The sequence below is a fragment of the Hydractinia symbiolongicarpus genome, chromosome 9 (assembly GCF_029227915.1).
Source record: "Hydractinia symbiolongicarpus strain clone_291-10 chromosome 9, HSymV2.1, whole genome shotgun sequence".
NCBI classification, from domain to species: Eukaryota; Metazoa; Cnidaria; class Hydrozoa; order Anthoathecata; family Hydractiniidae; genus Hydractinia; species Hydractinia symbiolongicarpus.
The window spans coordinates 27,605,715-27,628,390 of record NC_079883.1 but is presented as its reverse complement, the minus strand read 5'-3'; the positions used below and the strand labels follow the sequence as shown (position 1 = coordinate 27,628,390).

Below are 22,676 nucleotides of genomic sequence, written 5' to 3'. Positions count from 1 at the left end.
CAAAACAGTAAAATTTGTTGAGCTATTTCTAAAAGGTTTTAGTAATTCTAATAGACTAAGGCATTTCACAAGATAGTTAGCGTATTGCTCTGAATAGACCCGTCATCATGCTCCATCCATACTACACGAAGGTAGCATAGAAGCACACAGTATGTTACAAAAAAATTATGGTCCTTTTTTGAACATTATATTTAATTAAAACGTATATACAGTTGACTCTCTCCAATCCGAATCTCTATTATCCGAATCTTTAACTATAATCCGAACAAATTAAAAATCAGCGTCGATTTTCCTTAAGAAACTCTCATAATCTACTTTCTACTATCCGACTCTCTGTAATCTGAAAGAGAATTATCCCCCTTGAGATTCGGATCAGAGAGAGTCAACTGTACATACATTTTAATAAAATAATTTGTTATAATTTTTCTATACCGAAATATCGCCGCTTTATTAAAAGAAAAATGCTATTCAGTTGATGTCGACATAAGTATGATATATAAAGGTAGCAGAACTACTTTAGGATCCACTGACAGAGATGCGACAAGGTTAGATGAAAAGACTGATCGACTTCCTCGAACACATATGCATATAGACTTGATAAGCGCAAAACAAATGTTACGTCATATCCATGCCGAAAGTTTTAAAAAATGTTGTTTACGCTTTTCAGAAATCATTTCGGAAAGCCGAGTATAGAACTTTCGACACACGCGACCCATTCCGCCACACACGGATATCGCTAGTGGCGTTAAAGTTTCATGCTCTACTTGCAAAATAAGTTTATTGTAATTTTTCTTTTTTTCCTTTTTATTTACATCATATGCTTTTGGTAGCACACCTTCGCATCTAAAAATGCCATTTGACCAGTGTTCCAAAAGCCTCTTGTGCATACATAACTCTCGATTCCTGAGAAACATTCGCTGTCCACTGGCTCAATGGCTCACCAGGTAACTGTTGTAGACACGGTTCAATGCGTACATCATGACAAACCTCTTTTAGTTACATCCCAGTGACATTACGGATTTCATTGTCTAAGCGAAAGGAAGCCACATTATTTGCATGACAAAGCATGATCAATTGTGAACTTGAAATTCGAATCTGAGCCCAGAAGCATAGCTTGTTAATTGTGTATCTCTCGTTCCTTGAAGGTAGTCAGTCAACTAGATACACTGCTTCCTGGTTGATATCGTTCAGTCTGATTTCCTGCTTACACATTTCACTTCTGACATGATCAAGAATGACACTAATCTTAGCAATTTATTTTGTTTGATTGTTTTTTCTTTTGTTTCAGTTCTGGATCTTCTTCATATTGTCGAGTCTGTTTTTTTATTTGTTTACCAAGATATTCAGTTATTTGTGATAAGTTTTAGAATATTCGTAAGACGACCAAGTTTAACCGGGAGTGACAGCAGTTGTCTCTCGTTATTGTTTACTTTAATACCTCCCGTCAGTGCTGGTATTAATTCGAATTAATAACTACGAGTACTTCTTCCAATAATTATATATGTGTGGTATGTTCGCATACAGTATGTTAATTTATGCTTGTAGCCAGCCACTGATAAAACAACTTTATGTCCCTTGCGACTCTGTTTTAGCAATTTTACTCAGCATCTTTAATTCATTAATCCAATCTTCTACCTTATCCAAAATATATCCACCTTTCAAGCTTCTTGAACCAATTACATTATTACATTATTACCAATTACATGTTACAAACTGCGGTGTGATAAATTAGTTTCCTCAAAAAATTATTTTTTTAACTAAATTTTACTTATTGGATTTGATTTTCACATGGCAACTACAATCATGTTCATAATAGTTTTGGAAAAACCACTTTCCCCCTCCCCCCACTCTTCAGTGTTGGTTGGAGGTCTTTTCCAGAGTCGCCGGCAGTATTTTGGGGCACAAATCAACACAAAATCAACACTGACTGTTGGGGGAGAGGGGGGAAACTCTGAAAAAAGCCTCAAAAGCCGTTTTTCCAATAATTTATGAACATGATTGTAGTTATAGCTCAGCAAAACCTGAATAACTGAACGTATATCCCGAGTAAATTAAAAAATTTCCTTCTTTCATTTCTTTTCTTATAGTTACCTCTTTTTTTGAAACATTTGTTTGTAAAATTTTTTGAATTGATTTGCATTATTGTTTGTTGCAGTATGAAACTAATTACACACCATGTTGTTCTTCCATTTGAACTACCACCTTTTAAAGATGGATTGGATTCGAACCAATAACTTTCATGGTTTTACAACAATGGAAATATTTTTTAAATAACATAACACAGAAATACAAAAGGTCACACATAGTATCAGTATTTACACAAAACTAATTTTGTTACCAGAAAACTTCCTTGTCCCACTCTTCCAAGAATCATTTTCATCAAAGTTTTTTTTGGTTTTACCTGCATTAGAAATACAAAAAAACAAACAAAAAAAACAGCAAAAATTACCACCAAATTGATTAACATAAAAAGCAAAGTATAAATTAGAACAGAAAAATCCCGAGAAGAGTTGTGAACAAAAAACATTTCGCATCATCATTAAATTAAAACAACAGAAATTTATCTAGTTTTTAAAATCATTACACTGTAAAACTAATTCCACCACTCCACGACTGTTATAAATTAAAACAGGATGTAAAAGTTTCAGAAATTGCTTATTCAATTTTTCAGCATAAGTCGCAATAAAGCCTTGAGGTAGGAAATTAGCTGACTGAAAAGAGGGATATACTTCAACTTAGGGGTATTTCAACTGGCAATATTACCTGTACATATAACATCCCTCCTGAAAGTCAATATACTGAATAAAAATTTGACTACTTATTTGAATAATTATGGTACAAAGTTAGCAGTATCTCTACACTGTCTCAGTTTAACAAGTATTGTACAGATTTCAGACATGTCTAGCCTAGTTAAAGGGGAACTCCAGTAAAAATCACATTTTTTTTTTTTGTTTGTTTTATACGTACTCAGAAAAGCATAAGAAATCAAAAAAAAACTTACTTTACTTGTTTTTCTTATTTAAAATTGTTGTACAAGCCTTCGCATATTCAATTTTTTTCTCATAAAAAACAGACAGGCGCGATTTCATTACGGACCGGACCCGATTATAAATAATGACATCACATCGTGCAGAAAGTTTAAGCGAGCGCATGTTAAGACCTATAAATACAGCTTACATTAAATCGCTTTTTGTATGTAATTTACGTTTAAATCTTTAAAAAATGGTTAGTTGCTCTGTGTTTCTATGTACCGATCGATCAGAGAAGTGTAAAGAAGTAAGTTTTCACAGAATCCCGTCTGTGAAAAAAATAGAACTCAAAAACGGCTAAACAAAATACGTTGTGCAGGTGATCTACCAAGCGATCAAAGTTTTTATATTTGGTTGGCGCACTTCACAGATAGTTCTTTTAAAAGATATCTGCAGGAAATAAACTTCCATATTAAGATACTCTGCTACTTTGTAAAAATGCCATTTTAGCTAGTGAACGCGATTAAAGTTTCTCATTTCTTCTTATCTCAATATTTGTACTTATATCCACAGAACTCAACCAAATAACGTTTTGTACATTTTTATATTAAATAAGAGAACATTATACGAATTTCCAATACAAACACCGACAAAAAAGCTTTCTAGTTACACATGTATCTTTCGTAGCGCTCAAGTTTCTATTCTTTGTTTTTCAAAAAAGAAGCTTTTTTGATGGAAGGACATGCCAAGTATTTTCAGGAGGTAAATGTACCCATTTTCTTCAATCTTTGTAACTTTATAATGGCTGCATGTAATGCTGATAATGCAGTTTCTAAAACAGCTTTGTCAAAACAACCACTTGTAAGTCAGTAGCTTCTGCAACACATTTATGACTTACCATAATCATAAGATTGATTTTTATTTATACAATAATAATACCCCGTTTTACCAACTTATCTAGCCCGAACATATTTGATTTTATATCACGCATTTCAATGGTACTCCATCACGGAGAAAATTTTAACGTTACATAAAATTTGTTTACATTTGTGCGCAAAAAAAGCGCGTGCAGAGGAAAAATATTGCTGAACTGTAAAAAAAAATAAATTGGCTTGTAAAGTATAAAAGATTTTTTAATGAAGCAAATGATAAAGTTTTTTGACGAAAAGAATGTTAAAAAAAGCGATTAAGTATATTTATTTCTTAAAAAAAATAAATATTTTGCTAAGAACGTTGCTTGAGCCAGTAAAAGACACCTCATCACTTTGCATCATTATTAATTTCTCCCTTGTGAGACAGAAGAGGTTCGAAGTCGAGTGGCTGTAGCTTTGTAAAGTCTTTCTCATGAAGAGAATTATCCGATTCTATGTTTTATATAACATTTTTTTTTAAATATTTTTTTTTCACTGGAGTGCTCCTTTAACTAAGTTTTCTTTGAGATATTAAAATTGAGTTTTTTATATAATAATTTTTCAGTGCAACCCGAATTAAAATCAACCAATATGCATAAAGCCAGCATGGCCACATCTAACATTAAAGAAGAAAAGATTTCCCAATAATGATCACGTGAGCAAAGAACAATAGAAGTTTTTGCCTTAAAGTATTGTCCAAATTTCTTTCATACAAGACAAAAAATATCTTCAGATCAATTGTATTTCAAGTGGCAAAAAGTATTCCTACTACTAAGTGAACACACAGCACTATTTGTCTTTCTTTAAAAAATAAGCTTACTCAAAATAATTAACAAAATTCAATCTAGCTCAGGCTACAGAAATATAATTATATGCTTAACTCAGATATCTTTGAATAGATGACGTACACTGTCTCTTTTTTTCAAAAATAAATATAAATGTGCCAGCTCTTTCAGAACATGTATTCAGTATGGAATTAGCTGCATTTCATGTTGGTGGAAATTATATTTAAAAAAATATTCTCTTTATATAAAAAATCAACCCTGGCCTACTTTTCCACCACATCAGATTTTAAAAACTAACGTTTTCCTCAAAAAATTATTTTTTAATCTTTTTATAAAATTATTATTCAGCAGATAATTGAAAAAAAAAACACCAATTTAAACTTTTTAATAGGAAATTTCCACAGTTAATGTGTACTATTAATAGCATGGCTTTCCAATGAATGGCAGTAATAAGTATTATGACAATCAACAGCGCAAGTTATTGTTGCCAGAAATTGTATACTGGAAAGAATCAATTTTTATATGTAAATTATACCTATTATCATCATTTTCCTCAAAAAGTTATTTTTTGGTCCTATAACAGCAGATCACTGAGAATTTACGGAACTAAAAATCTTGTGGTAACATTTTTAAAATTAAAAATCTTGATTTTGTAAACATTAAACGCACAAATCCTAACAAATTATAATTTTTTTAAAAATAAATTGGAATGATCATCTGTTTTAACCCTATTCGGTCCGGGGTTTTTCGCACAAACTATGACTGGGGGGGGGCGGATTCCGATTTTAAAATGCCACTATCTGCTTGAAATATAATTACTTTTGTTCTAGAGCGAATTTTTACATTCTGTTTGAAGTTTCTGAAAGCTAAATAAAAGTTATTTAACATATCTTCCGGTTTTTACATGGATCGGATAAAAAATTGCCAAAAATTTCCAGAAAATCCGTTTTTTCCGATTTTCGGGTAAAATCCGACAAAATCGGGAAATCGAATTAGTCACGTGTTCAAATTATTCCAAATGATTCTTCTTGATAAAACAAAGTTGTGTTGCAAGTTTCAAGTTCTAAGGATAATCCTAACAGGAGTTATTATATTTTCCCCATTATAAGGATTTCATAGAGATTTTTAGGGGTAGTTTCGAGTAATGGCCAATATCAAAGCCTCTGAAAGGTATGGGACCTAAAAAATTAGCATGCAGGTGTCTAATAGATAAATGTTAAAACTCAGTAAGTATCATAGCCATATAACAAAGCAATCAGGAGTTATTAAAAAAAAACCGTCAGGGGGGGTTAAAATTTCAAAATATAGGTCTATACTTCAAGTTTAAGTATTTTCCAGGTTATTTGAAACCCTGGTTTGTGTAAAGGAGGAAATCTCGAGGTTACTTGTGGGGCCGTAGATTAGTGGTTATAGCTCTCGTACTCTGACCGGGGCTCGATTCCTCTTGATGGAGATTCAACATGGGTGAGTGAATCTGAATGTTACCATAGCCCCGGTTTAATTGGTTACCAGAAGTTCAGAATAAAAGAAGTGAAGTTTATTCAAAAGAAATACCACAGCCCATTTATCTTTTATCATTCAGCACAGTGGGTGTTCTTTTTAACTTACTAATTACAGGCTTTTTATTAGTAGCTAGCTAAACATTGGCTTTATAGTAAAAATAAATATACAGCTACTTTACCACCGAAAGCCTCAATACAAGCTGGAATTCAGAATTGACAGTTCTTTATGCATTTCAAGCCTTCAAAGAGTGGAAACACTTTGAACGATAGCTGGCATCCAAATTACATAAGGCGGACGTCACAAATATCGGGTGTTAGAGTCATTTGAGCACCAAAAATAGAGTCGGTCGGTAGATCGGCGAATGATAACTCAAAATTTCAAAAAATTTTATCCAACCATCCAGCCATTAACGCGCGCCATTAAATCGCCGATATTTAATGATAACTTTGGCATCTCCGGCAGTTTCCGCGTGAACACTTTTCACATTTTAAAGCGAAGCACAACAATCGCTGCAATCGCTGTGGAGAGACAACAAGCGTATAATATTTTTTGTCATTTTAGTTTTTCCGACTCAGTATATCAAAAATTTCGATCAAAAATTAGGGTCAGTCGGGTGACTCTAACACCAAATATTTGTGACGTCTGCCTAATCATTAATAAACAAATACTGACCGGTTTTGATAACGTACTGTGAAATACAAAACCTGGCTCAAAAGTACAGACCAAGCTTGTGAGGTCTGTGCCCCTGACAAATGGCTTTGTATTTTACAGGGCAGAATCAAAACCGGTCAGTAGCCATTTTATAGCTGAAATCTATTCTCATCTTTAAAACAACAATCAAATTTTGCACATGATTAGATGGAATACCAATACATGGAATCACAGTCCTGATATTTACTTGCGCACGCATCTAAGTGATTATGTAATGCCCGATGCGCACGCAGAAATGGAGGTAAAAATGTAAACAAACTAATCAGAAAAGTTACCTCAATTTCTGCGCGCAGGAAAAATACGGCACTATAATTGAGTGTATGGCAAATTTTAATCCACAACTACTTAAATTAGAATGTACAGTTCAAATTTTAAAGGGAGAAGAAAACGTTCGAAATTACGTTAAAAACGAACCAACCAAAAAGGGTATTTGTTTCAGTTATTTTAAACCGACTTACCCTTCCAAACATTCCAAGTCAGCTCTTCGTCTGAATCAAATGTCTTTTCGCATGTTACGCAGAAGCAAATTGTATGTTCAGCAGTGGCTTTTACTTCTACTTTTTGCTCATGAGCAATCAGAGCTCTTACAGCCAACGTTCCATGTGATCCAGATGTTGGAAGCCCACGCTGGGAAAGGAAAAATTGAAGTTCAGCCATAGAAAGTACTTTTGTTCTAGAGCGAATTTTTACATTCTGTTTGAAGTTTCTGAAAGCTAAATAAAAGTTATTTAACATATCTTCCGGTTTTTACATGGATCGGATAAAAAATTGCCAAAAATTTCCAGAAAATCCGTTTTTTCCGATTTTCGGGTAAAATCCGACAAAATCGGGAAATCGAATTAGTCACGTGTTCAAATTATTCCAAATGATTCTTCTTGATAAAACAAAGTTGTGTTGCAAGTTTCAAGTTCTAAGGATAATCCTAACAGGAGTTATTATATTTTCCCCATTATAAGGATTTCATAGAGATTTTTAGGGGTAGTTTCGAGTAATGGCCAATATCAAAGCCTCTGAAAGGTATGGGACCTAAAAAATTAGCATGCAGGTGTCTAATAGATAAATGTTAAAACTCAGTAAGTATCATAGCCATATAACAAAGCAATCAGGAGTTATTAAAAAAAAACCGTCAGGGGGGGTTAAAATTTCAAAATATAGGTCTATACTTCAAGTTTAAGTATTTTCCAGGTTATTTGAAACCCTGGTTTGTGTAAAGGAGGAAATCTCGAGGTTACTTGTGGGGCCGTAGATTAGTGGTTATAGCTCTCGTACTCTGACCGGGGCTCGATTCCTCTTGATGGAGATTCAACATGGGTGAGTGAATCTGAATGTTACCATAGCCCCGGTTTAATTGGTTACCAGAAGTTCAGAATAAAAGAAGTGAAGTTTATTCAAAAGAAATACCACAGCCCATTTATCTTTTATCATTCAGCACAGTGGGTGTTCTTTTTAACTTACTAATTACAGGCTTTTTATTAGTAGCTAGCTAAACATTGGCTTTATAGTAAAAATAAATATACAGCTACTTTACCACCGAAAGCCTCAATACAAGCTGGAATTCAGAATTGACAGTTCTTTATGCATTTCAAGCCTTCAAAGAGTGGAAACACTTTGAACGATAGCTGGCATCCAAATTACATAAGGCGGACGTCACAAATATCGGGTGTTAGAGTCATTTGAGCACCAAAAATAGAGTCGGTCGGTAGATCGGCGAATGATAACTCAAAATTTCAAAAAATTTTATCCAACCATCCAGCCATTAACGCGCGCCATTAAATCGCCGATATTTAATGATAACTTTGGCATCTCCGGCAGTTTCCGCGTGAACACTTTTCACATTTTAAAGCGAAGCACAACAATCGCTGCAATCGCTGTGGAGAGACAACAAGCGTATAATATTTTTTGTCATTTTAGTTTTTCCGACTCAGTATATCAAAAATTTCGATCAAAAATTAGTGTCAGTCGGGTGACTCTAACACCAAATATTTGTGACGTCTGCCTAATCATTAATAAACAAATACTGACCGGTTTTGATAACGTACTGTGAAATACAAAACCTGGCTCAAAAGTACAGACCAAGCTTGTGAGGTCTGTGCCCCTGACAAATGGCTTTGTATTTTACAGGGCAGAATCAAAACCGGTCAGTAGCCATTTTATAGCTGAAATCTATTCTCATCTTTAAAACAACAATCAAATTTTGCACATGATTAGATGGAATACCAATACATGGAATCACAGTCCTGATATTTACTTGCGCACGCATCTAAGTGATTATGTAATGCCCGATGCGCACGCAGAAATGGAGGTAAAAATGTAAACAAACTAATCAGAAAAGTTACCTCAATTTCTGCGCGCAGGAAAAATACGGCACTATAATTGAGTGTATGGCAAATTTTAATCCACAACTACTTAAATTAGAATGTACAGTTCAAATTTTAAAGGGAGAAGAAAACGTTCGAAATTACGTTAAAAACGAACCAACCAAAAAGGGTATTTGTTTCAGTTATTTTAAACCGACTTACCCTTCCAAACATTCCAAGTCAGCTCTTCGTCTGAATCAAATGTCTTTTCGCATGTTACGCAGAAGCAAATTGTATGTTCAGCAGTGGCTTTTACTTCTACTTTTTGCTCATGAGCAATCAGAGCTCTTACAGCCAACGTTCCATGTGATCCAGATGTTGGAAGCCCACGCTGGGAAAGGAAAAATTGAAGTTCAGCCATAGAAAGTTCTAAAAAATTCTGCAAACATTTAATATCTTCAACCGAAGCCATCAAGCTCACTTGATTTAACTTTTTAGCTTTTTTAATTAATTTTTTTGTGTAAAATATATAAGAATTGATTAAAAATTAACTTGTATAAACAGGAAAACCACGCCACCACATAAACTTCGCATCCCTGCTAGCAGCGGTGTTGTATTTTGTCATAGTGATTACCCAGAATGCTTTGCGCAACCGTGAAAGATCTATTACGTCTACCATTAATGATCGATTAGGCCCCTGGGGGCTTATTTGTCAAAATGGGTTTTGGGGGACAGGGCTTATTCGGGAGGGGCGTGGCGGGGGGTTAAATGGGAGGGGACTTATAAAATTATACAAAAGTCTTAGTGTGCTAAAAATAAAAACAACAATTTTAATAAACACAACATATATTTCTAAAGTATAATAAAAACAAACACTAATCGATCTCAATATCACTATTGCCTTCTTCGTCCTTGTCTACGATCGTCTCTAAGGGAGCCGCATCAATCATTTCCTCGGCATCTGGGATAAATGGGTTGTCTTCCGTCTCGTTTACCAGTTGTATTTGTTCATTGAGCATTGAGGGTATTTCGAACTCGTTGGGTGAGCGCAGAAGAACACAAAATGTGAAATTGAAAAGGAATATTTAGGCGGGTCTCCTAAATTTGCTTCTTTGTATGTGATATTATGATGAACACTGGCAAATCAACGTTTATGCCTTGTTTATCTGCCAACTACACTTGATTTACTGAGAAAAAGCTCTTTGTAGGATGTAAACATATCCAAATTAGTTTTGCTTCACCCAGTGAACGGCTATCATGAATCGCGTTTGAACATATAAACTACATTGAAAAGGCTTCATTTATTTTTTCCATGAAGACTTTTGTAGTGTTTTCGCAAATACTAAACATGGTAGAGCAATTTTAAAGTAACAATTTCTGCACTTGAAAATTATGAAGTATGGATGACATTACACACTGGTTGTTCACGTTCCAGCTCAAAGATAGAAATTTCGACTATTCTTTCATAAAACCGCAACTAGACATTCAACAATCAAGAGCAAAATTAATATCCCCAAAGTAACTTGTGAGGAATTGACGATTGATGTATGAATACAAAGCATAATAGTGAACACTCATGGTATTTCGGACATACATTGCTTGTAATGTATTCTCTAAGGCTCACACAAACGGATCATGTCTCGTTGGGTAAGCGCAGTAAAACACAGGATGTGAAATTGAAAATGAATATTTAGGCGTGTCTGCTAAATTTGTTTCTTTGTCTCTGATATTATGATGACCACCGGCGTATCTGCCATCATCCCTTGCTTATCTACCAACTACAAGTGATGTACTGATAAGAATCTCTTTGTGCGAAGATGTCACGATAATTTTTCGTTTGTATATAGTGCGAGACCATTATGAACGCCTCTTTACTACAGAGAAATACGCTCTACTACAGGCTACTACACTCTACTACAGAAAAATACGCTTTACTACAGAGAAATACATTCTACTACGCTCTACTACACGCTACTAATTTCCTATTTCTCTATTTTTATTGTTTAAGTTTTATTCCATGAGTTACTAAAACTAAGGTTCACAAATATAATTTTTTAAAAAAAATTCTTGATGATTTGAATTCTGATCGATTTCCATTTTCTCCTTAGAGAAAGCCTTTGTCTTTATACCACCTGTTAATGTTGCTGATAATATCTTACATTCTTATATTACTTTCTTAATGACTAGTACTGTAAATAGTTTTTAAAAAAAATAAAAAACAAGAATTTCCAAGAAAGACATATTTTCTTCAACCATTGTCTCATTATGATGTCATTACTTCCTGTGATGACATATCAACTTAAATATTTTGTCACTAATTAAGTCACAACATATTGATGCTTCTTTGTGCCAAGTTTTGTCACTTAAAACCAAACTGAACAAAAGTTACAGCCCGCAGGCACTTTATGCCCCCCCCATACTTACAAGGGTCAAAAAAGCCCATACAAATAGTCGTTACCATAGTGATCAATTATTATGCAGAAGCGTGCTTTCCATCCCACATCCTTTATAGTTTTGTAAAAGAGATTTAAAATGTAAGTGATACTCTCTTAAAAATTTAACACTGTGAAAGAGCTTTTAAGTTTCTTACAGAAATTTTATACTTTAAAAAGCTTTTTTCTTCTTCTTGAGAGAATGAGTAGAACGCAAGTTATGATGAGTATTCTGACAATTGGAGGTTAAAAATTGTGGAAAAAATTTTAATACTAAATAACTCCAAAAGTAAAAAACAATAAGAAAAAATTAAAAAAGCATTTTTAGATCAATGTCTTGTGATCACAAAAAAGCAAACAGCAAACTTCAGAAATTAGTAGTTTTGTAAAAGAGATTGCATTTGTAGGAGAGGGGTAATTTTTTTGTGTCTATTAAACCTTCAAAATTTATTTTTTCTTAATAAATAAATATAGGTAATCATATAGGCTTTCTAAAAATATATACATTAATATATCAAAATAAAGTTTTGGTGAATTAAAAGCATTTTAAAATATCACATCTTTTTTGTATATTCATGCCTTAACCTTAAACTTACAGTTTATAAGTAATATGAATTGATAGAGTATAGAGATTATCATAAATCTGTGTATATATATAAAAAAGTAAACTCTTTTTAAAGTCTGGATTTCAGCTGCGAACGTGCTTAATTTTTGGCAAAATCTCAGTCTCAATGTTCGTAAAAGCCAGGTCCTAATATATTTTGGTTTCTTTCATGAAATCTTGAAAATTAATCTTGCAGAATTGTTCAAATTGTTTATTTACAGAAAATAATCTCCATGGCATTCTTTTTTGTTTTTGACCCCACAAAAAAAAACTCACATTGTTTTCATTTGTTAAAGTTCGATATGACAAGCATTCCGTGGACAAAATTTTAGAGAAATTTTTTTTTTACTCAGTACGTCAGTAACCATAGAGTTATTTTTTTTCAAGCAACAATTTTTAAATTGTTTCGTGAAGTGATCCTCTTAAGGAAAAATGTTTTTGACTGAGTGAAATCACTGGACGATTTCATTTGCCTGAAAAATACCAAGATGGTAACTCTCTGAATACAAAATTTAAGAATTAGGATATCATCCCTTTTGTCAACCTTATATTTTGGAATTTTTAACAATTTTTTTTACCAAATATAATCTATGATAGAGGCCTAAAATGTGACACAAATAAGCAAGAACATTCCAAGGAAAGTTTAAAGTCCAACATTCCCCACCAAATTAAATTAGTATACTAATTCTGAAATCACAAATGTGTAAAATGTGAGTTATGTAATCCTGGCTAATGTTTTTTTCACAGATGTTGTTTAAAAAAAAGGTACACTGGAGACACAGGATATATACCAGCAACATCACCAATTTTTGTAAACAGCTTCAAATTTTACGTTTGTTTGGAACAAGTCAACAAGCCAACTAGCTAGCTACCCATATCATTATATTCAAATCTAGCTAACACCTAGCTCATTTAACACCAAGAATAATACACAAAAGCATTAGAATGGCCCAGTGATGCATACTATTATCCCATATTATCACCAAATGGTTATAACAATCTGTATGACAAATTAACTTGGCAAATATGGCAAGTAAACAAACCATGTTTGCACTACTTCGCTGCAAACTTAAAATTCGCTTATAAGTAATCTCGTTTTCATGTTATTCGGTATTATATAATATATTATATAAGTAAACCAGTCGTGATTTGTTTTAGGCATGGTGTTTCAATGCAATAATATATTTGGCCTCATTTTGAGCTACGCAGACCCACACAGTGTGCCATCTTCCCAATTTCCCTCACATGGCTTGGGTTAACCCAGGGCTATGGTAACATTCACTCGCCCATGTTGAATCGCCGTCAAGAGGAATCGAACCCCGGTCTCTCGCACAGAGTACGAGAGCTATAACCACTAATCTATGGCGCCACAAAAATAAATCTTACAAATATATATACTTATGGGGACCCTTTTTCAAAAATTTACCAAATACTTACTTAAATTAATGAATTTCTTCAAGAAAAAGAAGAAAAGGGGAAATCTATGAATTTCAATAATATATACCTTAACCGTATTTATGCAGAGGCAGGTAAAATCAACCCACTCACAACTTAAAAAGATGCTGATTTCAAAAGGTCACCTAAATTTTCCTTAAATGTCCTGATTTTTCTTCTCAAATCATCTGAAAAAAATTTTAACATTTGGTTATTTTTTTATAGTTTTTATATTGTTTATTTTGAATCACCACTATCAAAGCTCCTCAATTTTGTTAAAGGGGAACTCCAGTGAAAATCACTTTTTTCTTTTTCCTTTTATACGTACTCGAAAAAGCATAAGAAATAAAAAACAGCTTACTTAACTTGTTTCCTTATTTAAAATTGTTGTACTAGCCTTCGCATATTTATTTTTTTTCTCATAAAAAAACAGACATGCGCGATTTCATTAAGACTGGACCTGATTATAAATAATGACGACACATTGTGCAGAAAGTTGGAGAGTATATATATATTAAATATAAACTTATAGTTTACATTTAAATTGTTTGTTTTTGTATGTATTTAACCAATCGATCGGAGAAATGTAAAAAAGTTAGTTTTCATAGAATCCCGTCTTTAAAAAAGAAAGAATTCAAACAAAAAATGACTTAAAAAAATGTCGTGCAATCAAAGTTTTTATATAAAAAGTAAGAAAGATTTTTTACTGAATTTTTGGCGAAAAGAATGTAAAAAAAGCGATAAAATATATTATATATGGCTGTAGCTTTGTAAAGGTTATGTAATGTTCGTCATTATAACAAGACATCTTATCAACGAACAATGCAAACAGTAAGTAAACAAAACTTTTAGAAGGCGAGCTACCAATCTTACAGACTTTCTGCACGATGTGGCATAAGCTTATTTATTAGGACTTATTGAAATTAAAAATGTTTTGTATAATTAGTTCTTGCAAAAATAATTCTATAAAATATCCTGTAATGGTTCTGCTGTTTTACGTAACGGAATGTCTAAGGGAAGCTTTTATGATATCTGAAGCTGTCTACATATATATCCTTCTCTTTAATTCTTTGTTTTTTTCATGGTTCAAAACACCACAAAAATAAAAAATCTTTTCATAAATTTGATTTGAAACCTTACAATTTTCATAAGTTTTCAGAGTTTTTTTTTAATAGAGTTTACCTAGCTAGGTACTAGCTAGCTAAACTATATTAAAGTATTATGTAACCTGCTAAAAAAAGGAACATATTTTTTAAAAATTGAAAGACGCTTATTACAGTTACCAAGATAATTTTTCTTGCATATTTTCTGGAACATAAATTAGAGTTCCGCTTTTGTTAGTCGCATAAATTAACGTGTTCGCATAATCTGGCGATATATTGGCGAAAAATCACTAAATCATACCAAGGTATTTTTCGTTGTCTTCTCTCATATCAAAAAGACAAAAAAACCTGGGGACAAGGGTCCATATGTTTAATACTCCACAATAACTCTTTTGAATATAAATGAACTTTAGAATTAGGTTTTTACATGTTATGAAAAAATTTCTCTTCTCAGCTAAAAAGTTTTTGGATATAGATTGCTCTACAACTAATAAAATAGCTTTGTTTTAATTTTTTTTGGAGTATCCCAAGAGATCATGTTTCCATTACCGATGTTTACTGTTGCACAGTGTCAAGTTAATTTTAAAGATAATAAAAACAACTTTAAGAACCATTAATATTTTTAGAGAAGGCAGCTATACACCTACTAAACATTTCCAAAGTTTAATGTTCAACATAAAAATAACTTTTCATAATTTTTTAATTTACCAGGGAAAACTATATATTTAAAACAAGGAAGATAAGTCAATTTAACAGCTCTTATTTAAATAAAAAACAAAATGACAAACAGAAATTTTATGCCAATGAACAGGAATCGAAATAACTACCAGTCATCGGTCATGACCAACCAAAACTTGAGTTATGACTGACCATCTTTTCTCATTCTTACCCTGGTGATCAGTCAGTAATTGTTATTCTTTCTAAGTTATAATTTTCAAGTTTCTGGGAATAAAATGAAGTGAAGCACACCCAACAAATACTTTCTTTGGAGTGCGAGTTTGTTCCATACTCGATCAATCTCCACCATTTTTCGAAATTTACTGTTAATATTTTTTTTCAATCACGCAAATTATTACTTTCAGGATATAACTTTTATTTGTATTAGTTTATTAGTTTGTTTATCCTGTTCGCAGGGCACAATTTTTTTTCCTCACCATGTGTTATTAATCACACCAGTGAACTGAATTGTATGGATAACATGTTAAGCTCCCTTATACTGTCGATTACACACCTGCCTTTCAAATTTCTTATTTTGATCCCTGATTAATCCAAGGTTTTTTAGTAAAATAAACCATTCATTTCAGCAAGAAGATCCAAGTTCTAACAGCCATTACAACTGGCTAAGCAAGTAAAAAAATAAATTAAAAATTAAAAAAAATCACTTCTACCTCGTACAGGTTGCTTTTATAAAACCCAGATGAAATAGAATTAATAAATAAACTATTTTCAATTTAGTTCATTTTAGCTTTTCAAGTTGGACTTATGGATCATCATGTCTCTCAATATAAGGAATTGACACGAATTGAGTCTTTCCTGTATCGAAATTAAACTGATCTTGGAAGATTTTTTTTTTTTTTAATTTGCTTACTTAAGACAATTTTTGTTAATTTAGCTTGAATTTAAACAATATTGCGAGACGAAACCAGACGATATCGGAAAGATAAAGTACAACAAGAAGAAATGATTGTTCTGAGCCTACTAATTTAATTTTCCAAAAGAATAAATATTTTGAATAGTGTTTTTAGTTTCCTCCTAAATTGTGCGGATGTAAAACAAAAACAATAATTTTCGTTATCATATCTGTTACATAAAACGCTCAAATTAATGACTTTTACTAACAATTAAAAACTCCTTTTAACAAACAGGTTGTTAAAAATTACTTATCTATACTCTATCAACCTAGGTGGGATATGATGCTCAAATAAGTATTGCCAGCCTTGTTCTTAGGGGTTCTTAGAAAACTAACAATCCGCGGGGGCAAGGTCACTTAAGTTACTCAGATATGGATTTAGCTGATGAAACTTTTGAACTTAAGGTGGCAGTCAGAATTTCTTTTGTACATAATTAGTTACATAAAATTGTTTTCACACTATATATATTTATATATTTCTGTTATAACACACTTGTCACGATTTTATAGCTATATTACTATTATCTTTCACCAAAATACCTTAACAATTCCTCTTTAAATTAAAACTTATAATAATTAATTTAATCTAAGGCCAGGATACACCTGTATAATATCATTAAATATATTTTACAATAAATTTATAATTTTTCTACAATATACTTATAATTTCTTGTATTGTGATACTTTCATACCATCGTTGCCACAACAACGCTAGCAGATAATAGATATATCATCACACAAACAAAAAGGCATTCAAAACCATATTACCAACAATATTATTAAAATCAAATTGGTTTGATTTTATTTAAATATTATAGCTATGCTGCAAATTATGAGGTTATGACACACATACCAGGTGTTGACATTATACATATTAAAACTACATATTAAAGCTATATTATAAGAAATTATATATTTCAGTGATATCATACAAGTGTATCAGGCCCTTTAGTCTGCGTGCTTGCAAATTATACAGAAAGAAATGAGTAATTATTAAAAAGAAACGTTAATAACAAAAACAGTGCATTATGTAGGAATTTAGGCGATCTTCATTATGCTACACTGCACAAGCTTTAACTTTTGATAGTATTTTTGTTTTACTTTAAAAATTTTATTCAGACAAAATTTAAAAGTCAAAATGTTTTTTTAGAGTTTTTAGTTTCAATAATGGCAAATAGTTCAATTAGTATTATTAACCTAAGTAAAGTTGCATTAAACTTTGTTTTCATCACATCGAAACAAAGAAAATAAGAAACAACATTTTACTACTAAATGACTCGCTTGAAACAAACATATTTTTTTTGAAAACAACTTTAATCAGTATACTGTATTTAACTTCTTACGTTTTATGTTCAGAAAAACTGGTTAAGAACCTCTGAAATAAAAATTACATTTTGTATATTTTCTTACAGCATGTTATGCTATAAAAATAAACTTATTTCATTTTTGCAACATTTTTTCGGCTATCGGAGACAAGAAAGTTAATACTGAGAGAGTCCCTAGCTGAAACACTAAGTTCTCGTGTTTGGGGTTCAAAAGTTTAGTAGTCCCCCACTTGTCTCCAACATGAAAAATAAAAATGCAGGAAAAAGCTCCCAGGTCACAAAAAATACAAATTCTCGTTGAAAAACAAGGATTTTTTACATAGAAATTTCTGGTGACTCATCAATTTTGGTTTCAAGTTAAAATCATTTTATTATGTATTGAGGCCTATATTTTTAGGAAATGTAAACAGGCATAAATAATACACTTAGTAAATAAATAAATGTGGACAGCTAAAAAAGGGTTATTGCCACCTTAACAAAACACAAAAACATGTTTTAGCTACCCCCTTTTTATCAGGGAAAAATATTATATTTATATAAAATAAAAGCTATAAAAGTAATACACAAATACAGGCCTATCAATAAGAAAATAACAGCAGAGCAATAAATAGCTCCCTCAAGGTCACAGTCTTTTTTATTTATTTTATTTTATCTTTTTTTATATATTTTGGTTCTTTTTTTCTGTAAATAATAAAAAAGGGAACATTGATTTCCATGTAAGATGAATTGATATTGTTCAGCCAGAAAATTTTTTTGGAATTGGGGGAGCAATTAATGGCTCAGCTAGTTTCTCATTTCAGAATTATGCGAATTATTGATAGGCCTGCAAAAAGTTGGTAAATGCACATTAAAGTTTAAGGTAGGAAAAGTGCCATTTTATTAAATATATTTTAGTGTTTTCTGCAGTGATATAATTTATCCACGTTTGTGGTGACAAACGTAAAAAAAGGTAATTGATTTTCCGCCAAAAGTTTGTTTGTGCATTGCTTTAGGAGGTAACTTAGCTATACTCTGGAAAATCAATTGAATTCTTGTTACATGTCTTTGGGTTCTTTCAGCTCATGCAGTCACACAAAGTTATAGGGACTTCTTATTTGTAAATTCACCAAGCCATAAAATTACCAATGGTATATGTTTTGAAAACACGCTGTTTTGTATAAACTTATAATTCCCAACCTACATCTCTAAAATGTGCACTTGTAAAAGTACCTTGACAAATGTGAATATGAGGAGACAGACAATCAAAGCACAAATATAAAAAAGGCAGTGTAAGGCTTCCATAATAAATTTCCTTGAAAGATTTTTTAGGTCTTAGTAAAATGATATGATTTACCACGTAATTACTTTCCTGTTTTAAATAGAACAAGAAACAGTATAGACAACACTACAATTATACTGTTAATTCTGTGGTAAGGCAACTGCAACTTACTTAATTGTTCTATGGGCCTGACCGACCAATGAAAACAAAAAAATAATAAAAAACAAAAAGGAAAAAAAAAAATTTCCCCTTCCCATTTTGTGAAAATATAATGAGTATAGAACATAATCAATGTTATTTTTTGTTAGTTGAATGTTAATTTACAATGATTTGCCGAAGGACCGTAAGCTACTATCAACTTTGCCGTAGAACAACTAATTAAGTTGAGTCATCCAACAGTAATGTATGTTTGTCCTTTTTTTAACAGATAAGTTTTTACAGAAAAATTAACACGTCTTACAATTGAAAAAGGGTTGAGAAAAATTGTTTTAGGATCTCTTGGCCACTGAGACATTCATCATAGAGGTAAAAAATCTTTGGGACGAAGTTGAAAAAAGACATGGGAAGCCTGAAAAATATTTGTTTGGGAAGCATGCAAAATATATGCATAATCAGTACAATTTTGTCTAAAAATTGCAAGGAATAAATATCAGTATTATTCATTAGTATTGAAGTCTCAATAATAAAAACAAAAAAAAGAACTCAGTTTAAAAGTCAGTAGTGATCAGAATTAATTAAAAGCAATTGCCTGAAGCCACTAGTAAAAACAGGAGAAAAAAATAGGAGTCATTGTGCTATTGTGATTAAACAAAAGAATTTAGAAAACAACTGTTTCGACTTTAATATTTTAGACAGCTCTTGGTTTTAAATTAACTTAATATAATTATATATAGTGGATAATAAAAAACGATTTTGAATCACCTCACATCCCTGCGTCAAAAAAGATAATAATTAAGTAGTAATTTTTGTCGTTCACTCATTCATTGAAAAAACATAGAAAAGACATGACAGTATTTTTTTTGCCATTGTCATTGCAAATTACAAAGACCTTGGATGGCACATCTCTGTGAGCAGTAGTTGAAATTATGGGTAATTAGTCCATCATGGGTATGAACTATTTTTCTCTCCAGGTTATATACATTATTTAGTTTAGTCATTTAAACCCTTTTTTACCTTTCTATTTCATGGTCCTGCTATGTGACTTTACCAAAACCAATAAAATGATTTTTAGTTGTATATAATTTTTATTTGTATTTTTTCTCACCCGTCCTTATTTGGTAAAGCCCATGCCTATAAAACTGCATGTTAGTAAATGTATTAGTAAATAGATGGATTTTGTCATCATTTGTTTACTTTTCAGCAGTAAGCTTTTTGCCTCTGGCATTTGCGTTGAAGGAAGAAAGATGCTAGGATTTGGTGAAGAGAGGTTTTTCCTGTGGATTTCTTCCCATAAAAAAATGAGGTTTAAACTTTTATTAAGTCTGAATTGATGCCTTTGTGTGACAAAATGGACTGATAATCACACTGCTTCACATAGACTAGAGCCCCCATATTTTATAACCCAAGTCAAAAGAGCATACTGCTGAAAATGTAAACAATGAAATTCCTCTGTGTGCTTGTGCTTATAATATTTACAAAAAACCCTTATACAGCACATTGTACAAATAACTTAGGAATAGTGTGTTACTTTATATTATATATTAGAGGCTTTTTATCCTACGTACTAGCTAGTTTTTATATCTGACATTTACGACTTGTGAAACTTGCATTATAAACCTTATTTCTTAGTTCCTTACTTAGCTATTATAACTCGAAAAATGGAAGGGGACTTACAGATAGAAAAATAGTTTATAAACTTACTTTATATTCTTCTTAATAGTTCTTAAAAGAACTGTTTTTTTATGCTTCTTTGATATTATATAATTTATTTCTTGTTCGACTGTTCCTTTCTTTTCCTTCTGGCCGCATAATACAACAAAGTGCATTTCGGGCAGGTTCGGGATCGTGAAAATCTTTGACTGACGTTTTTATTGGCTTATATCGACCACGTGACCGGACGCTTCTATTTTAATCGTCTAGATTTTGCAAAGCGGGGAATACGGGATTTTAGGCATTCTGGTTGGCCTAGCGCTCTCAGATATGATATCCAACCCCCCAGGGCTCTTATTCTCTTTTTGACAATTTCGCCAGGTGGTGTGCATATATATTTAACCTTTTTACGATCATATAATTACTCCAATTATATGGGTGAAATATGTTTTTACATTTTATACACGACGTAATTGCATATAATTGATCCAATTACGTTGACTATTGTTACAATCAACCCTCTGAAGTATCATCACACATGTTCAATAAGCAACAATAACAAATTTTCCCCTTTGAAGTAAAAAAGTTCTCTTTGAAGTAGGAAAAAGTTCTTTGAAGTAAAAAATATTCTTTTAGTTATTATAAGTAACTATAACTAACTATATGTCAAGTTTAAACCTTACAAATTTATGTTACTGTAAATGGAAAAAGTAAACATCAATCTATCATGAAATAGAAAAAAAGTAATAAACTGCCCTTTTCAAATGTGAATAAAATTTGCTGCGTTGGCGCCTCAAACGAAGGGTCTTAAAGTAAGCCAAAATAGCTAAAATGTTTATATAATTATTAAAATTAACATTATTTTTGTCAATATTTACAGAAAAAATAATAAAAATCTATCATAAGCTACACAAATGCAAGAGAAATAATGCTGACGTCCGCAAAGAAATTCTGACAAAGTCAGCATTTGAATCATGATTTTTAATTGTCATGTGACAGATATCATCCATACCAAGTTTTATAATTTATAACCTAACACAAGGGAAGTTATGATGTTAGGGCACTAAATTATTGTGCTTGAGCATTTAATACTTTTTTCCGCGTTTGGTTACTTTCGCAGAATATCTCTTTAGTGATGTAGCTATGAATGGGTATCCGATTTGCCTTTTTGCAAAAGTAAAGATTTACTTCAAATGGTCTGCTAGAACGTTATCTTCTTCGCGCGCGATATTTCTTAAAAGTATCTTTCTAGTGATGTATGCAAGGGTATATTCCACCTCTGCTTGTCTACTGTATCGTACATATATTTTATTTGTCTTGTTCTGCTAGGGCATCTAATATTTCAATGGAGCTAAAAATTCTCGCAAAATTTCCTTTTCATTGACTTATGAATGGGTCCAGCATTTCTGCTTTATTACTGACCAGAAGATGGTTTTCCTTTGAATTTATTTGCCCTTTTAAAGGATCTAAGATTCTATATTGTGTAGTGTATTGGTCTGGTTTCGGACCTTTGATGTGTCATTACGCAGGAAGGTATTTGTCCAGAACATCGTATCTCTTGGTGTATGGATAAGTATAGAATAATACCACTTGTTTAATGTATAGTATATCGTCTTCCCTCGGATTGTCATGTTTTAGGACATCTAATAATGTCAGTTCGAATGAACATAGAATCGCTTCTAATGAAGTATGAGTGGGTATAGCACACTGCTGTCTGTTCAATGTATTGTTTGACGACTTCCCTAAGATCGACATGCTTTGAGACTTTTAATATGTCATTTCACGAGATGGCATTTGTCTATAATATTGTTTTTGGTGTTGTATCGATGGGTACAGAATACTAACTGCTGTTTAGCATCTATTATGGGAACATATCTTTCTATTGGTGTATAGATATGTATTCAA

The 22,676-nt window shown here is 32.0% G+C and overlaps 1 long non-coding RNA gene across 1 annotated transcript; it reads right to left on the bottom strand.

Moving 5' to 3' along the window:
* Nucleotides 1–3,744: 3,744 nt before the first annotated feature.
* Nucleotides 3,745–21,348, bottom strand: LOC130656182 (uncharacterized). Its single transcript, XR_008984866.1, has 2 exons — nucleotides 20,823–21,348; nucleotides 3,745–9,567 (listed from the first exon to the last, which is right to left on the bottom strand). It is a non-coding gene; the product is annotated as an uncharacterized LOC130656182 (long non-coding RNA).
* Nucleotides 21,349–22,676: the final 1,328 nt, after the last annotated feature.